Source organism: Aphis gossypii, chromosome X (assembly GCF_020184175.1).
Source record: "Aphis gossypii isolate Hap1 chromosome X, ASM2018417v2, whole genome shotgun sequence".
Lineage (NCBI taxonomy): Eukaryota > Metazoa > Arthropoda > Insecta > Hemiptera > Aphididae > Aphis > Aphis gossypii.
Window position 1 is genome coordinate 28,781,409 of NC_065533.1, and position 21,485 is coordinate 28,802,893.

Here is a 21,485-nt window from a genome sequence, read left to right on the forward strand (position 1 = left end):
GAAGAACACCCGTACAGTTGTGGTTGATTATAATAAACGTCGTGAAAAAAAAAAAACCGCACAATATCGTCGAATGTACAGTGTACGTTCCGTAGTAATATATTATTTTCTATGGGTTTGTAAGTTTCCGAAAAGTATTTACACGACCGACTTATGAAAATAATATGTTATAACACGCGACTGCCCGCGCACTAATCACGAAAACTATCGGAATTCAAATGTTAAACCCGTTTTGTAAAACGACTGTTGTAGTCGTCGTACGCACCGCCCTCGACGCGACGTGGATCTACGTGGCCGATACGATACGATACGATAATAATATTTTAAATCATCTAAATACCTGGAAAACGTACGGCGGCCGATTTCCGATAAATTAACAATAATAACGCGCTATCGTATTTTCCCGAAGCCGTCGGACAAAGTTGCGGTGACCATCGTTGAGTTTTATTCGTCGGTGACAATAATAACAGTGTTTTACAGTGCACGATATAATATGACTAATATAAGTAATAACCGTTAGCGGCGGTCCGATGCCGGGGCACTTGTTGATCGGTCGCGGCCGGCACGATGATATAATGCTATTATTTTCGCCAAGCCTTTAACTGTGTTTTATAGAGGGATTCCACGATCGATATGGCAGTGCATACTATATTATAATACATCTTAAATAATATATTTGTCAATCGTTTTTTTTTTTTTTTTTCTATCGATATTTCATTGCAAACGATATTATAACCATATAATATATATATCGTTTTGTAAAATCGAAAAAAAAATTAATTATTATCGGTGCTATATTTATAAATATTCGTTTTTATATTATTACAATATACTTAATTTAAAGTTTAAACGACATGTTTCTTTTCAACATTTCATTACACTTTAAATTTGCATATAATTAAATTTTTAAATATAAATATAATTATTTATAATTTTGAAAACAGTTTTTGATGGTCGATTTTTAAAATATATCTTAAAATCATTATAAATCTCAACTTTAGAAAATATTTTACGCCAAAAAAAAAATGTGCGAGATTTTTAATTTATACTTGTGTCTACAGCCATTAATAAATTAGTGATGAAATCCATTTGAAATATTATGTTCCATGGTTGTGGTTGGTGGTCGAGGGTGCTGATGTGTACAATGTTCTTTGAAAACGATTCCGCTGAGTGAGTGTATTAGACATCAAAAGTGCATCAGTAAGACATCTAACCAGTAGTAATCATTTAATTTTAAAGATAAAAAAATACAACGTCACGATTTCGTTTTTTTTGTTTCTGATAGAGTTTTGGTGCCTAAGAAAATTAATACATATAAACCTGTAATATTACAGGTTTATTTTAAAACGCGATTTTTATCGTATTTCAAAACTCACGTTTTCGTGTAAGCTTATTACACTATAATTAGTTGATAATAAATAAACAGTGGTGTAAAATTTAGATAATTATAAACTTCTGTTGTATGTTTTTTTTTCAACGAAAATATTCATAAGACTTTCAATCATAGCACTTATGCAATGTTTGTTTGCTCTTAAATTATAGTCCAACAAACAATTATTATATAATGTGTTAATTAGAATGGTTAATTATAATGTATTTTGTATAGATACCTGTGTCGTTGAAAAATATAATCTTATAGACATATAGACATAGAAAAAATAATGACAAGGAAAAAAAAATTATCAAAATCAAGCTTACAAAATCTAATCTATATCCGGTCGGCAGTTTTTTTCATACATAATATGACGTATTGTGTAAGTTGTACTTTGTATACGGCGGACTGAATAGGCAAAATAGGTACATTACAGTGTAAAAGTATGTACATATTATATTGTCATAAATGTTTGGTACCTACTCACGTTTTTCTATTTGTTCGCGAGTATGAAATATGTAATTATTATTGTGAAAACGCAACGCTTAGCTTAGATTTTGGTTAATAATGCAGGTCTTAAATGAATAACTATGTATTAATACCACGAGCATACACGTAACTGTATATATAATATTTAAAATGTAATTAATTTGTTGAACAAACACATTCTCAAATTAATAAACATAAAATTACTACACGCCTCCGATAATTACGTTATAATGGTACGAACAACTGTACGAAGGTATCAATTAATATATCGAGGTAATACGATATACGAGTTTTTTTTTTTTGCTTGATCGAACGTAATATAATTTGATTATAGAAAATAAGTGACTCTATGTAAGCGGTGATGTTATTGTAATATACGTACGGTAAGTGAGATCGATCACAAGTTAGTTTAATAGTGATATAACCGACGATTATTGTCGAATCAAAAAATTTCAATGTTACAGGTCGTAACTATGGTTGATTTTTTTTCACTTTAAAAAAATGTTGCATAACATATTTTACATACATATTTTTTTTTGTATAACAATAGTCGCTTACGAAAAAACAAGGGTTGTGAGGAAACATATAAAGTTTACATGGTAATGCGTAGTTAGATGACTATTGTGCATCAAAACGACATTTTAATTAAATCACGAGGAGGTTGTATAGATATAACGAAAATAAGTTTAAAATGAAATACAAAAAAAAAAGGTAATAATAAATACAGATAATAAATTAACTAAACCCATAGATAACGCAGCGTATCGCATCCCGGAAAGTCGAGAGAATAATATTGCCGTGATGTATTGAGTTTTGAGCTGTAAATTATATGTTTTTGACATAATTAATATACGTATTATATAAAGTGTGGCACGATAAAAACGACCGGAAATTATATGTATGTTTTGCTCGATGAACATTTTGCTATAAGGTATTGCGCGTTGAAAGTTGAAACTGTGAAACTTTTCAGGCGTATAGGTACTACGCAGTCTCGTGCGAAATCATACGGTGAAAGTGTGGTTTACAATTAGTTGGATAGTTGCCATTGTCTAATTGAATAGTTTAATTTGTTTTAAAAGTAACATTCACATGTTCAGTATAAATTGTCCATCAATTACCGAGTTAAATTACCACGCGTATACGTATAGGTAATTTATTAACACCTTAAATTTACCTTCGCATTATGTGCGCTATCGACCGTCACAATACACGTGTACACACGCTTTATCATTTCTATTTAAATTTAAGTACTCAAACAATAGTTAGCTTATGGCACGTGTCTGTGTGTGGGTATAACGAGCATAAGAACGGACAAATAATAAATATTACATTTTGGAACAAAATTTTAAACATTAGTGAACCTCTACTCTGTGAGATGATCTGCGTTCGACGGGATAAATTTGTGTACGTCATAATAGATACGCAACTACAACAACAAAATAGGTAGTATAATAATATTAGGTAAACGTTCATTGAAACAACTTTATACGGTTTGCATGGGCAGTTAAATTTCAAGAACAGAAACTCAGAATAAACCTGTGCAATTTAATTTTATTAGATATACAATTTCATTAATAATATGATTATTATGATTATATTGTGCTAATTGGTATAAGATTCAAATTATTCTCGGTGTGACAATGGTGGATGGATTTAATGAAAACTTATGAAATTATCCTATACATTGTTTGTTACCTAAATGACAAGTGAATAATATAGTTATTATTTTACAACAGTTTAATCGTAATTTATTTATTTGTTAATTGTTTTATTCTATAGTTTTTACTGAAAATCAAAATAATTGTAATATTTTTGAAGGAAATAGTACCTATGCAAAAAAAAAATAATAACGTCATTACCTATCCAATAAATTTTAAAATTCTGTCAACTTTTTTTTTTTTGTGCTCATCTTATACTGAAACATCTAGATCTTATATTTTATACGATACAAAAACAAAATTAACAAGTAAATTTGGTTTCATTCTATTGTTTTAGTATATTTATAACATTTATCAATTTATGGGCACAGTATTGTCATAAAATATACGTGACTTTTATTTGGTAAAAACTAGAATAAAAGCATATTTTTGATAGCAATAGAACAATGGTAATATTATAATAGATTAAGAGATCATCTAACCAACAGGTAATATTTTAAGATAAAATTAACTCTAAAACGACTGTAAAATAAGAAATAAACTATTATTTATCAATGTTCAACATACCAGGTTTAGCCCAAAAGCTATTTTTCATAATTTCTTTTTAAAAATAACATAAGTTATCAGACTCCTGGAATAATTAATTTTTTTAATAAATTAACGTATCATAATTATCTTAAAAATAGTCAAAATAGCGTTGTTTCTGTTGACACTTTCAGATTTCGCACTCATTTTCACATAATATAAATTGCCTTGCCTTTGTTGAAATGTTAAGCATCAATGACAAACGAGATTCGAATAATACCCTTGTGTGTTTCATCATAAACTTTCAAAAAATAACTTATAATATACTTTTCTTAATTTTTCAGAAGTATTTTTTTTTTTTTTTGTAACTCAAAAATACCACTCATAAAAATAAGAAATGTTTACCATATCATTATCATATTTTAAACAATGATTTTTTTACAGTATTAAGATTGGTTTTATAATCATTGAAAATATTAATATTGATTAAATAGTTTCACAAGTATGTAAGATTTATATGAAATACCTACAAATTATTATTATCTTTTATTATCTTTTTATATAAATATATATAATGGGTCTTATTTTAGAAAAAAACGTATACCATATATTTATCGATTATAATAAAAACTGCCAAACATAAAATCGTTTGCGTTATGACATGGTCGATGACGTCGTCTTGTCCCCCAGAGTACGATTTTTATTTGTTCAACAAAGGTCTAAAATTGTTCTTTTTTCATTTCAAAAATAGCTCTCCTGTGGTATATTTCTTATGCCAAAATCCGAATATGTGGTATAACCATTATCAAGTTATTTGAGGACGCGATGAATACAAACTCAAAGGACCTTTAGGTTACAAATGTAAATCGAAATTGTAAAAATTTTTACTATTCGACGAATTATTGCGTCAGCATAATATAGACTTTAAGTGCGCACAACTGGTAAATATAGAATGGAATTAATGTTTTACATATTATTTGTTTATCGTCAAACATTTGTACATATTATATTCCATTTTAAATACAAGTAATATTTGAAACTTCCTTACAAGATAATGTAAATTAATATTAAAAATATTAATATCAATCTATAACTAAGTTCATTTTTATTAAATTATTTTGTACGCAAAAGAATAATTGAAAAATTCTGGAAATATTGAATTCTATTGTTAAAGAATAAATAACTAAAAACTTAGTACATTAATAGAATGCTCTTTAATGATTTTTTAGCTAAATATTGTATTACATATTATATATTATACATTATTGGTTTTAATTTAAAAGGTCAGTTTTAAATTTCAAATTAAAAACAGCCATAAATAATTTTTATAAAATGTTAAATAACATTAAATAAATATATTATGATACTGCAGAATAAAATTTATTAATTTTTTGAAAGTGTTTTTTTTATTTTCCCGTAGTTAATGTTCCTAGAGCTTTAAAAATAATGAAATAGTTCACTAATATTTACATCAAAACTATGCAACAGGTTAGGCATTTCGTGTCAGTGCTGTATGGTGAACGTTTCAGCTAGATTAACTACAGTAAGTCTTATGGTAAACATTGTGTGCAATTAGTTTAATTATTATTGGAAAAACTTGATGTCATTCAAAGCTAACTATAGGAAAACTTAATAAACCTATAAGTACTTTCAAAGTTACGAAAAATAGAGAAAATAAAAATAATATTTTGATTATTTTATATTTTAAGGTTATTAAATATTTATTGAGTAGATACGTTTTGAATCAACGTTTTGTTCACGTCTAAATGTTATGTAATATTGTTATTCTGGGAACACAAACAGTATACAAAATAAATGAGTAATATAGATTTAAGTATAAGAAAAACCCATAATTACTAATAATGCGTTATAATATTATATAATAATAATGATAGATAATACTGAACAATAATCACTAAATAATAAATATAATACATTTACCGTAATTCTAAGTACGGGGAATTAAACAAGGGTTTACTATATTTGAAATATTGAATATTAAAATATTTTATATTTCTCGGCTTCAATAAAATATTGCGTAGGTACCAAAATCTATTTTCTAAATTATACGCCGTGGACCGGCCCCGTATTATTTTTAGATCAGTTAAAAAACATTGATTCAAATGCATCAGAACCACTATGGTTATTGTTAAAGTAGGTATTACATTAAAAAAAAAAAAAAAAAAAATCCGGAAACAGTACGACGTAGGTACCATTACAGTTATTTGGAATTTGCATGTTTTTTTTTCTGAATGAGACCCACACCTTACGTCAGCCGTCCAAATATAACACATATATTATACAATCTACTACATAGTGTAATATATATATATATACCTAATATTATGTTTTATATACTATAGCCATCGACATTCTCTCCTCGGCGAACGGCGAACAGTAACCGATCGTCTGTCGATGAAACTATACAGGTATAGATGCGTGCGCGCGCGCCCCGAGTAGAATTTAAAAGGTCTGGCAAACCTTTCGCCGAGACCGCAACCAATCGGTCTTATATTGTACTAATGCCACGCTGGCATTTTTGTGCATGAACACTGATATACCTATATAATGCGCTTGTGTATACACGTGTACCGCCGCCGTATAATATTATATACAAATGTGTATATACACACAATGATAATGCACCTCACAACCCCACCACCGCCACGTCCTGAGTACACCCTCGAAACGCGTTTTTTCACCACCGGGATGTGTGTGTATAAAATATATACAAAGTATATTATACGATATTATACGACCTGTGTATATACCTACAACTCGCACGTTATTATATATATTTTTTATAACCGAAAATCGTTAGCCATTCGGACCCGTGATAGTAAGAAACGCGCTTTCGGTTTCGACCCAATAACGCGCGGGACCGTGTCCAACACCGGAACGACGTGGCACCGGAAACCCGTTCGTGCGTTCAAGGCACACAACAGCGACTGCATTGCGCAGTTGTCTGGGGCTCTCAAAGCCCACGGTGCCAATATCAATAATGATATATACGTGTCATGTCTATATTGGCGCTCTATTAATGCAGGAAAATGGCGTTGATTAACTATTATACCGGGCGGGGATACGAAAATAAAACACGAAAGACTTAACGTTTTATTTCTTAAAATAATAATCTGGTAGAAATTGTGAGATATGTTATGTACGTGTGTATAACACGTTAATGACATAATATGAGTAAACCATAATCTATATAAATAAAACTATAAAAAAGCGGGTAAATGGGGACCGCTCTGCTGTACATCCATCCGTATGAATCATTATTATATATTAAAGAAGTGTTAAATTTGAATTCATTGATAGTTATCATTGTTTACGAAAAACTCTTCTGACCGAAGATGATTTGTAAGCCTAGGATATAATTTCCAGTGGTTGGTGAAAAAGGTGGTTTATATTTTAATGGCCTAAATACACTAAAATTTAAGTTATTTTATAATTATTATAAGCTAAATTTATGGAAAATCTCGTATTGAATTTTCAACTCTTACCTACTTTTGCAAAAATTTTTATGAATTAAACCTACAAAATAATTTGCAAATATTCATGGGTTTGACGAATTTTTATCAATATTTGAACTTCAAATGCTATTTAAAAAAAATGTGCCTGTGTATTCTTATAATTTTTTAATCACTATAAGAATAACTTATGAGGAACTTTGTATTAAGTTTTCAAGTATTTTGATTGGGCCAATAAATTTTATAGACAATTCAAAAAAATTTTTCTAAAAAATTGAAAATTTCAGTTGTCTATAAAAAGCACAAAAAAAAAAAATTCAAAATATTTTGAAAATGTAATAATGTGAAAAAAATGCCAATCTAAATAACTGGTAAAATTTTCAAGTATCTACAACTTATACTTTTTGAATAATAACAAATATTTAAATTCCTTTGAGGATAAATCGCTATCGTTACTCTATTTTGTAAAAATTTGAATTATAAACGCTTATAAAAAAAAATTGTGACTAACGATTATAATTTTCTTCAGCTACAATAAAAACAACTCATAAGAAACCTTGTATTAAATTTTCAAAATTGTTTGGCCATTTAAAATTTTTTTATCGACACTTCAAAAAAAAATTCTTATAAAAATCAAAAATTTCAGTGGTCTATAAATAACTCGAAAATAGTCAAAATTTGACTGTGTATAGTTAACACTAATATAAATATTTATTAAAAATTTTAAATATTTATAGTGATTAGTTTTTGAATTACAACCATATAAAAAAATCGATTTGGTCGAAAACTGCAGTTTTCAAAAACATGGTTTTGCGTAAAAATACTCGTTTTTTCTTATTATTTTTTTTTTTTGTTTTTCCCGGTGCTTTTGAAAACTATTGGGAATTTCAAAAAATAACCTCTTCAATGCACCAACTAGATTCACTATTGAACCGGAAAATCTACTGAAGTTTAAAATCGAAGCATAATTTCGACACGTTCTCGTTTATACAGACACAAAAAAAATAAATAAATAAAAAAAAAACACACAACATTGTAAAACCAATACATTCATCGCTTCGCTCAAAATCTAAAATGTATTAAAACGGTTGTTTTAATATATATATATATTTAATAAGTTTTGTATTAGCTTATTAATATTAGTTTATGATATAATAATAATTATTTATTAGTATTATTAATATAATACATGATGTACAATGTACATAGAGGTAAAAATATAATATGTTGACGTTTTACAGCTGATGTATATTAAATACTTGTTTAAACAATTTTTATTATATTTATTACCTAATATACAAAAGTGTTTTTAAAATACACATAATAATATGTAAGCAAACATATATAATGTATATCAATATATAAAATCTTAAGATTATTTAATATTATATTTTCAGTTTCCAAAAATCAAATAATTTTCAATCTTAAAACTCACATTTTTATTTTCAAGAATACTTATATAATTTTTTTTTTTTAAGTAATTATTTTTATTTTATGATGTTTTTCATTGCACTCTTGGAACGGAAATGGCTGAAAATTCATCTCGAGGACGGACGGATAAAGAAAATAAAAAATTATGGATTATACTAGCGTAGTAAAAAACCTAAATTACAATTTCTATCTTAACTAGAAAAAAAAACAATAAATTGTATTTTATTACTATTTGAAGCTTACATTTTGTATACGATTGTACATAACTTCTTATCCATAGACCAACGGTTTCAATAAGATACCTTTCTCCAGAAAAACCTATTTTTTTTTTTTTTTTTTTGTTAAGTTTTGTAAAACAACTTTCAGTGTACAGGTAATAAACTATTATATAATATGTATACCTACATGTGTTTATAATTTATGATTCTTTTCCATAAGTAAGCATACAAAATGTAAAAAAAAATAATAATAATTTTGTATAAACTAAATGTGTTTACGTGTTATTTTTGGTAAAAATATAATCTAAATAATACAATTAAATATATCGAAAAACAACATTTAAAAAATTGTAATTTCAAATATTAATAATTGTGTTATTCTCAAAATAAATTATACCAACAAAATAAACGGTCAAATTAAGTTAGACTGATGAAAAATAATTTTTAAACTGATCTAATGTAAATACAAGACTTTTTTGATATTGAAACCCCCCGAAGATTACATGTCTAGCCCAGAAATTAATTTGCCAACGATAATTATTTTTCAAGTCATTTTGATTAATTTTCTAGGACTTATCGATTAGAAAATGGTTTATATATATTTTTTTAAATAATATGATGAAAACTTATTCATGAATTATACAAATTACTTATTATTTATAATTGTTTTTTATGTTTTATTTTTAATAAAATTTTTTTTCCTTGTTATAGTTAAAAAAAATATAATACAATTTCTTACAACATTATTTTCATCGATTTCTAATATTCAATTATATTATAATAATATTATCACCTATAAAAATGCATAAAATTACTTCTTTTTTTTTTTACTTAAATTTAGAAATACAAAATGTACTATAAATAGTGTAATCACTTGTTTATTATTTTGTGCTTCTATTAAATTTTAAACTTTTAAAATCACAAGCTGTAATATTATTTTATAATATTTATAGAGACTTTATCAACGAAATGAATTGCAAACAATAAAATATCAAAACTAACACATACCTAAATAGTATATTAATTCACCACAATATTAAATATTGATGTTATACTAATGTACTATCATATTTTTGTGTTTGAAACTGTATAATATATTATACTGGTATTCATATTATTTCAACTATTGACGAATCTAAAAAATTAGAAAATTTTTGATGTTTATTGATTGTAATAGTTTTTATCAGGTGTTATTCAAAATAATAGCTATTTTAACTACAAACCGACCTACCTATTACTGTAAACGCAACCATGTGCATTATTTTCTGCAGAAATTCGTCGGATGAAAATAAAATGGCCGATTTCCGAAAACCATTTAGGACGGATGAATACCATGTAGTATAAATATGTGTGAGTGACGTGTGTGTATAGATGCGTAATATCTCGTACGCGATCACACTAGGATTTAGATGATAATTCGTATATAGTCGTGAACCGTGAACGACGGTACTCATCATTTAGGCTATAATACAGTAGGCGTATTATTGTAATTTTATATAATGTACAAATAAAAATATATCGGAAACGGATTTAAAATTCAAACATTATAATTATCAAACCCTTTCAGAAACACGCGCTGAGTTCACGTAGGTCATAATACGAGTATAAGACAACACGAAAAATATGAACCGTTGTTAAGGCAGTGTTATTGTGTATTTGACGTCCGATGGACCATTCTATATTCTCATCAAATATGTTCCAAACGAGAATAATATACCGGAAATTGCAAGTGGGTGCCGACAGCCTCTGTCATAGTTTATAATACATGAAAGTGCGTCGTAGTATTTCGCTTCTATATTTACGCGACCGGGCTCGGACGTGATTAGCTGCCGTCCAATCGTGAAATCGTCCGACGCCATTTATTAGTGCACACACCGAATTTCCAAAGAATAATTTATAATAATAATTTAGGTGTATGAATATGGTGTTACCGAGGTTGGTCGAAGTGAACAGAGTTTCATATGGTTGTGGACAAATTAATGAAAACCATATGAGTTGTGGACGTGATCTACAACATAACATAAACACACACGTATTGGGTATACAAATGTGTTGTAGGTGTCTTTACTGCTTTTTCAGGACAATCTATAAATCCAAGTACATAAATTGTACTGAATTGATAAGTTTGCTTAAAATAATTGTTGATTTAAATAATTATCATTAGTAGTTCTTTGTGCCTAAACATAATTATATTATAAATCATAAACAAAACGTTAAGAAAATTATAAATAATACAATACCTTTACTCAAATTAAAATTATTATTCATTTACACTTAAAATTATTATTAAAAAATTATGATGAAAATGTAATGAAATAACTAATAGTTTTTAAATTTAATACCTCCGTACATGTGTGACCGCAACTGAAAATACCGAATGTAGTGAAAATAAATTGAGTGAACAATTCAATAATAAATCAAAATAAATAATCACGATTAGATTAAATTATCGGAACGCTAAAGCAGATTAGACAAGTTATTATAAAAATTATCCTTCATTATCTGTCTATATTAAGAGTTTTTAGAGTTATCTATTATTTTTCTTTACAGTAATCGGGATTTTACGCAAGGGAATGGCATATATTTTGACTTATTGAGGATTTAGACTTATCGAGATCCCATGCACTTTATTTATTTATTTATTTTTAGTTCCCTACTGAAATCTCTGTTTTGATTAAAGTATTTACTTTTATTTTCTCCAAATTGTACATTTATTTTCTATTTGAATTGTAAAATAGTAAAATATACAATATAAAGAAAAAATATAATTTATAAGTATATTATATCAATAGTCGTTAAAAATTATTCATTATTAATGATGTTATATTAAAATATAAGTTTAAGTGTATCTCTTGAATGATTTGATATTGTAAGAATTTAAGATCTAAATTTAAGATCTTTTGCTAGCCATATTTTTGAAAATGACACAATTTATTATTAGACTATTATATTAATATTGGTGAGCATTAGTACGCAGTTATTAATTATTTAAAATGCGTACTACTTCATACTTGATTACATATATTTGATTTTTTGAGAATCTAAAAGTATTTATGTTCGATTGGATGTCTAATGTCAAGTGACTAATCCACAATATAGAGTTTTTATTTTTTGTTGTTTCATCATTTGTTTATAATAATTGGTATTTATTTAATGTCTCGTACGCTATTTGTATGCATAACATTATATTAAAATAATTGAAATAGTATGTTATAACGAGGTGTGAAAAGTGACGGTACCGGTACTTATAATATTTTCCCGAAACCCCGCAATAATATAAAAATATTCTCAAGCTTAATTCGATTTTATAAAAATATAATATCGTTGCTTGGAAAAAATTATGTTGACGTGCGGTATCTTATTAATAATTGTTTATTCTATTTTTCACAGCACTCGATATTCTGTCGTGTTATATTTTCTCGTATATTTTTTGAATCATAATTGACGTAGAATACCGAACAATGGCGATGCGCCTCTAAGTTAATACCACTCCAGTCGTCTACGTCATCGATTCTTCTAGATAAACTATTAAAGACAACAAGACATATTATTATGATGTCAATAACAGTGTTACGTTTGGGATTTGACGTAAGCAACAGTCAACAACTTCGGGTATATAAAATATTTTACCGTATTTATATTATTGTTATTCTGCGTATTACCGTTATGTATATTTTTCAAATGTGCGTCTTCTTTTAATCATTACATTTACGTATTAAAGAAACGTCGTGGGCGAGCTCGGACGGCATATATTAAATAGATTTATGCTATAATAATATTTATGTATGCAGCGATCTGTATTTTTTGTTCAATTTTGTCATTTGACCATTTCCGATAAACAAATAAATACATAATATGGAGAGATTGCATCCGTATTTGTTCGACCCTTTTTCCAATAAGTTAAGTTTTATTATTCATAAGCCCTAAGAATATTATGTATATAATGCGATTACACATACGTCATGTCGTCATTCACATTATGCGTCTTTTATGTGCATTATTCGTAAGTGAGAATACAACTGGGATGAAATAACCAAACGCATCTAAAGAACGAGCTAAGAAATAGGTTCCTCTTTTTTTTTCTCTACATAATTTGATTAAACATCGGGCTCCATGTATTAACTCGTGCGCTATAACGGTTTACTATAAAATTAATTTTGAGAGAACGTTATACTCATACGAGTTGCCTCCGTCTTACAAAAATACATTCATTTTTAAACAAGATTTGAGTAAATTGATTATTACAAGACAAAGATAGTTATTACTAGCTTTAAAATAAAAAAGTCAATGATAAAGCACAGATAACATTTTTTCCTTTAACATTTTTATTATGAAAATTCACTAGAATAAATATGCTGACAACACACGATTGGTCCTACTCAACGCAAATGTACAATGTTGTATGTCTGCAAGATACTAACAACACGTGTGCATGCAGTGGCTATATAAATACACATCATATTATGATTCATCATATTATATCGAATGTGGTTTGTTAGTAAATACGTAACGAAATTAAATGATTACATAAACTGGTTTGAGAGTGAATTGGTGTGAAGCAAAAGAAAGAAGAGACACATGATAGAATAAAATAAAATAGAATATATATTATTAGTGTTCTTACGCAAAAAAATCGGTATAGAAACACATACTAAGCTAAAGATGGCATTGCGCCTGACACTTTAACATTGGTTTTAAATATTGATTGAGGAACGAAAAGTAAAATTACATACGCTTGGGTCAAAGATTTTATTATTGTCCGTGTATTTATCATAAAAAATCTTGGTTCAATAATTTGTTTAAATTTTTTCACTAAAATAAACACCCAAATTAAATCAAAAAACAACAAAACTTACATCATTTTTGGTGTACCTAATGAATAATGATTATTTATTATATTTTTTTTTCATACTAATACACAAGACAGTGGTGTAGCTATATTGCCTATTTCGGATGCCGTGTTATTATTACTGTATTATACCTACATCGAATTTAAAAAGTAGCATTATATTTTATAAGGTATTTTCGAAATAAACTAGATCCATAATGAAAATAAAGTCAACGACAATGATACGGTTTGAATTAAATACTCTTCACAATATTATAACCACATTCACTATTTTCTTCTTAATAAAACAAAGTAATTAAATCGTGTAGTATAAACCATTTTAAACCTTTTTTTGGTGTGTAATAATTAATGTATCAAAGTAAATATAAGTAACAGAATAAAAATAAATTGTGATGAAATTTAAATTCTATATACGGCTAAATAGTGTTAAATATATTTAAGATATTTAATCTTTTATTTTTTTTTTGTTGTATAAAAATATATCTTTAGCACTTAAATTATAAATTATAAACATACCTTTAGAAACCGTAATTATGTATACATTTATAAGTAAAAAAAAAAATGTCTTATCATCATTATTATTTCTTATAATAGAAAAATGTGAAAACAATTTATCTTACTTTCGATGTTCAATGACTTATCATACAAATACACATTCGCTAGAATTTTCAAGCACTGGTGATGGCTAATGAAAGAAACGTTGACTGGAAAGAACGGCTTATAATACATTCTATACACGTAGTACAGGTAAGAACTTAAAAATCTTAACATTTTCGAAAGCTGTCGAGTACTGAAAATAACATTCCATGAATGATAATTTCATGAAATGTATGTAAGAAACATAAATAATAAAAGTAATTTTCTCGTTACGTATGTGTCTTATGTACTTACATGTAAAAGTCTTTGTGTGCAATTTTCAAGAATTATTTATTTGACGTATAAAGACAAAATACGCAATCAGTTAAAGGATATTGTTCAGGTCATATTTGTAGAAAATATATTTATTTTTTTTTATAAATTATAATTAGGTGGACTAAAAGTCATGTGAACTCGAGTTTTGGAGATAAACTGTTTTTGATTGACTTAGTGATTTGTATTTTATGACTTATAAAATTTATATGAAATGAAGCTAGGTATAATAATATATAGTAAATAATATGCCATATAATATATACAATTTAAATTAAGCACATAGCTAAAATCAATTATAAAAACTGAACATTATTATTTTATCATTTAAATAACGTATAGAAATTAAAATTGTTTAAATTATAATATGTTGTAATATTTTTTCTAGATTAATTTCTTGTACATAATCCCAACAACTTTACAACTTGAAATGTGGGTATGCCACCATAATGGTATAATACAAACTAAGTATTCTCTTTTTTTCACATTATTATTAGGTAGCTGTACCTACTACAAATACAAATATTATATGTTTAAAACATAAAATATCGTTTTGAAATCAAAAAGTATAATTTTTACCTCTGAATTATGATTTATTTTATTTCTTATTACGATATAATCAAATACATTAATTATTCAATCTTTTTTTTTAAAATCATCAATATTTTATCCACAATTTCGTATAATATTCATATATTACTATGAAATAAATATAATATCCAACTAATAATTTCTATTTTAAGAATGGTAATATCCATATAAATTTTATGGATGAAATTATGATACTAAATTAATTATTCAGTGGTACTTTGCAATGGCCATGATTAAGTATTTTAGTGAATAAGTTAAGTTTAATATAATATAAGTTTATATTTAGTAGAAAAATTTATTCCATGTTAAATATTTAATTTAAAAGAAAAAAAATTTTTCTTCATTTTTGATAAAATAATAATACAATTAATATTAAAATGTTACAGTAAAATACTTAAGTCATGTAATGAGCGGAAAAATAACTTTTTAAATTAAAAAAAATGATTAATTATAAATAAATAAATAAGTGTCCGGCTACCTTTTTATTTCTAGATCCACTTACAACCTTAATTTCACTATTGCAATATTTAATTTATAATATATTGTTTTAGACATATCTCACAGCTGGTGGTTTATTAAGAATTATTTTATTCTCAAAAAAGACATAATATATTCTAAAATTTAAGCTAACTAGTATTTTTTAATTAAGTTATTCAAAAAAAAATATATATGTATATATATATTAATCGAAATTATAATCTTAGTTATACCAAGTTAGTATTAATTAATTGGTAGCTTAAAAAACCTTAAATTTACTTGAACACGTTTGTTAAATATATACCTGTCAAAACATATATTGTATATACATCTGCATTGAACATTCAAACAAACATTTTATCGTATTTATTAACACAAATATTGATAATATTGTACTATTTTAAACAACAATATACTCATTTATATTAAATTCCAATTTAAAATAAGGAAACATACTATTTAGAATTTAATTGATGTATTATGATTTCAAAAACAGAACTATAAATCTCAAAGTAATACGTTCAAACTCTAAGATTTAATTTTCTATTCAATTATTATGTTATACATAAAACAATTTCAGTATTCATAAATGATTTTGACATGACGTATTTCATATGTAATTTGTATAGTTTAATAATAATTTAATTAACACAACTGAATACTTAATAGGTTTTAATATCAACATATTTTCATATGATAACCTTTATTAGTAATAATATATTATTATATTAGTTTATACTATAACTATGCATATTAATATTAAATATTAATATGATCAATAATAATCTATAATATAATAAAAGTACTGATTACTTATTTTAGTTATAATTCATAAGAAATAGCCAGTAACTTATCATCATACATGGTCTTAAAATTACTATATATTAACATATTATACTGTTTATAAATTTTAATTTTATCAAAGACTATGGCTGAAACAAAAGAAACCAATGGATAAAGAAAGAAAACTATTGTACAATAGATTCTATTGCTGTTTATATAATAGAATTGCTAGTGTTTACTAAAAAACCTATCAACTGTTTTATTTAAAGTATAATTTACGATTTAGATTTTAAACGAAGTGATGAATGTATTGATTTTACAATGATATGTGTTTTTTTTCTGTGTACAGCAATTTCAATTTCAATTTCAAACTTCGAGGGGGTTTTCGATGGAAAAATAAATATTCTTAGTACATTATAGCGGTCAAAAGTAAAAAATTTTAACAGTTTTCAAAAAAATTGAGAAAAACAAAAAAAAAAGGGGGAAAAACGGGAATTTTTACACAAAACCAGTTGTGGGCCAAATTGATTTTTTTATATGATTGTAACTCAAAAACTAATCATTGTAAATCCTTGAAATATTCACCATGTTTACATTAGCGTTATCTATACACGGTAAGGTTTTAAAAATATTTTGACTTTTTTCTTGAGCTATTTAAAGTCAAATAAAATTTTCGATTTTTCTAAAAACTTTTTTTTGAAATGTTGTAGATATTGAAATTTCCAGTTCTAATATTCAAGTGACTTTTGAAAGTAAAGGCATGTTGTTTGATGGGTAATAAAAAATTTAAAAATAAAATGGAAAAACCATAATTGAAGATTTTAAAAACTATTATTAAAATGTATTAAAATAAAATTGAATAGATTTAGTTGGTAAATAATATTTCTTCGAGGAAATTGTATTTTTTATAAACAATCTTATAATCCTATATCAAAAATTTATAAATAGGTAATTGTTGCTACTTGAAATTTATTTGATCTTTGTGTAAATACTAAGAGGAAATGAAAAAATATTTGTTATACTGTTACGAGTTATACTAGGTGGAAAGTTTATTATTACGGCACTTATTATATTTTTTAATCTATTTTGAAAAATATGTCAAAATTCTAAACATCAATATATATTTTAAAAATTATAACATGTTGGAAAAAATATGTTTAAAATATTTAGTGAATCTTTCATACTTTTAAAGTAGTTCATTTTAAATATACATCACTAAAACCAAATCGATTTTTTTCGAAAACTAGTTTTGTGTAAACATTTTCATTGTGCCTTATTTTGTTTTTGTTTCTTAAAAATATAATCATTTTATTTTTCTAAAAACACATTCACATCATTGTAATGATACGATACTAATAAAATCTAAAATACTTATGATATTGTATAAAATGTACTTAATATGTGTAATTCTCAATTCGTATATTATACATTATTATTTAAAAACGCTATAATATATAATTCGTGTAATTATTTTCAGTTTCGAGTATAATATATGTTAACTAATATATGTAAAAACTAATGTATAACCGCACTTAAAAGTGTCATCACTGGGTGGCTACTTTTATCAAACTTTTTTTTTTGTACTTAATTAAAATTCCATTTAACCTTTGATTCATCAATCATCTTAAATGTTCATAAATTAATTTAATTATAAAAACAACACGTCGTTCTTTAAACTTTAACAATGTATACGTTAAAATGTAATTTAAATGCATTTCTGATTATGCTAAAGGCATTTAGTTAAAGACACTAATTAAAAATATTTGAAATGTAAGTTAATTATAGTTATTAAACCTCATAGTATATTAATTAAAAAAAGCTCAACTCAATTAACAGTTTAAAAGTCAGAAATTTGGATTTGTTTGATTATGTTAGCAGTTTCTACATTTTAGTTTTATTAAGTACCTAACATTAATGTAATAATATACTTACTTGTTTGTTTGTATTATTTTTTTTTTTTTTTTTTTTTTTTTGTAGCTGAGTTATTGAATATTAATTGCACTTAAATTAAATTAAAACGTTATATTATACAGTAATAATTTAATCAATTTAAATGTTTTTATATATAAATAAAAACAATTGTTATTTTATCGAGACGTATAACTTTTTATCACTTATTAATATTAATAACTTTAGCAAAGTTAAATATATTTTTATTTAATTTAAGTTTTTAATTTAAAATCGTATATATTAATTAATGAAAGTCGTCAATAGAAAAGTGTGGTTGTCCATCGGATAATGTCGAATATGTGATGTAATATTCATATAATCTCGATGTTTTCCCGAAAACAATTAAGAATCTATTCGATATAGGTAATCGACATCCATCTCACTATATCCTTTCTATTCAGTCATTGATAAAAAAGAATAACGTAAAATAAAAATAATGGAATACGACACTATGTATTAATTACTATTGAACATGCAATACAACACGATAGAGTGTTGAGGATAACGTAGGCTACCATAATTCTGAGTGAACACGCGTATTATTCTCGGTATTGTCGTGCCTGCATGAGTATAATAATTTCATAATAGGTTCATCGGATGTATTTAATTACTACAGAGTTCGTTCTACATTGTATTCGATAAAAAAAAAAAACAAAAAAGATGGAAAGAGAGAGAGGCAAAATAATACCTAGTAAAAAAATATAAAAAAATAAAATAACTTATCATGTCATTACATGAGATAATTTAATAAAAATAACGATATAATATTTTTTAAAAGATGTTCAGTAAACAGCCATATTAATATTCCTGTTGTATATTAACTGTGTTAATTTCACAAATGAAAATATATTTTTTTAATTTTTCATTATTGGCACAAAACTTTAAGTAAAATATTATCATTATAATTCAATCAAAGTACGGATAGCTTCGTCAATTTTTTTTTACGATATTTTAATATCTTAGTAGTAAAATAATATTGTGCACACAACAATAATAATTATTGGTAATTATAGACTATTATACGATAATATTATTATACTATTATTTTTTTTTCGATTTGGCTTGACAGTATCCATATATTTTCATTATATAATATGTATATTGTATATATATAAATATTTAAAACTTGTCAAATGCAAAATATTCTAAAATCAGGATAATGTGCTGTTCTCCTAAACTTGTCTCTAACCCAGGAATAATGTTATGTACCAGGTACCTACATAGTTATGCGTTCTATCTGGTAAGTTATAGCAGTTGTTACGTATTTACGACGTTAATGCCGACGTGGTCGAGAAAACTGTAAAGGGATTGCCAACAGCGTTTGAATCACTATAATATTAAACACCCATCCAAAGATGCAACGCTGTCACCTTAACAAGTTTTGACACCATCTAAAAATAACGATATGTATATGCATAATAATATCATAATCGATACGAACGGATAACGAGAGGTAAGTAACCGGAACCAGGAGTGGTATACTGGTAGAAACCTCACGATATCTTTGTCCAGCCGTTATTTATTATGATTATATTTTTAGTTAGTTTAAATAGATGGTTAACTTTTTAGTTACCTAATGGTTAAATAGTACGTTCCATGCATATTCTGCAGGAAATAAATATTTTCAATGCGAATATAAACATTAATTAAACTGTAGTTTGTACAATTATCTTGATTAAGTTAAGCCCCCTCACTGTCAACGTGATATTGTGTGACAATTATTTTAAGTTTTAACACGTGTTTATTTTTGTTTGATCTTATAAACTTCAACTAAGGCGTGATTGTTATCTATAATATTACTAATAACTTCATTTTTTTTCTAACAATTTAATATTTATGTTTTTGGTTTTTTTCTTCGATTTATAGACAAAATAAAATAAAATATTTTATACTAATCACTATTTGCATCGATATTTTTTCAATCTTATTATTTTTGTAGTACAATTATTACACAACACTTTTCTTATGTAATGCATATAATATCGATTCTTCATTGTTTTCTGTAGCGTGCGAAAAAATATATATGTGCACACTAAACAGTGAATACTACGAACTTTATAACTTTGTTACAAAAAAATTTATATTTTATTATTATTTATAAATTATTATAAGTGTTCAGAAAACCGATAATTCATGTAGTGGTACTGTGACAGTGTATAGTTCCGCGCAACTAGCGTGTCACTTTATGTATTTTAATATAATATTGTTATACGCATACCTAATGCATTAGAACGTTTTAATTGCTGTTCCGAATGATTAAACTGCAAATTTCCATATTTAATTTCATTCTATATATATATAGCTTAAATTAGCTATTATTGTGTTGGGCACACAGTAAAAAAAAGAGTGCGTAAATTTAGTCAACCTAACTGTCGTAATTTACATATAATATGAACTTCAAACGCGCATTATTGATTTAATATAGTAGAGTGCAGTTTTTTGTAAGTCAAAAATAGCACACTGATTTTAAAAACAAGTTTTAAAACAGTAATATACTAAAGGTATCTTGTTAAAATTATAATACTTAGCAAACACTATAAAACCATTAATATAAATTATTAAAGATGGACTAAAATATATTTATTTATTGTATTTAAGCGAGATGATACCCTTTTTAATTTTTATTACAATAAACGTACTTAAAAATTAATTACCTATTTTCAACATAAAATAATATAGGCAAATGAAATAACAATACTTTATGGAAATACAAAATTTAAGTTCTGGTAAAGAAAGGTAACGTTGGTGAATTCTTGAGTC

The 21,485-nt window shown here is 25.8% G+C and overlaps 1 long non-coding RNA gene across 1 annotated transcript; it reads left to right on the forward strand.

The window, feature by feature from the left end:
* The first annotated feature begins 12,679 nt into the window (after window positions 1-12,679).
* On the forward strand, window positions 12,680-20,032 carry LOC126552877 (uncharacterized). The gene is made up of 3 exons (XR_007606333.1): window positions 12,680-12,778; window positions 14,610-14,762; window positions 19,938-20,032. It is a non-coding gene; the product is annotated as an uncharacterized LOC126552877 (long non-coding RNA).
* The last annotated feature ends 1,453 nt before the right edge of the window (window positions 20,033-21,485 follow it).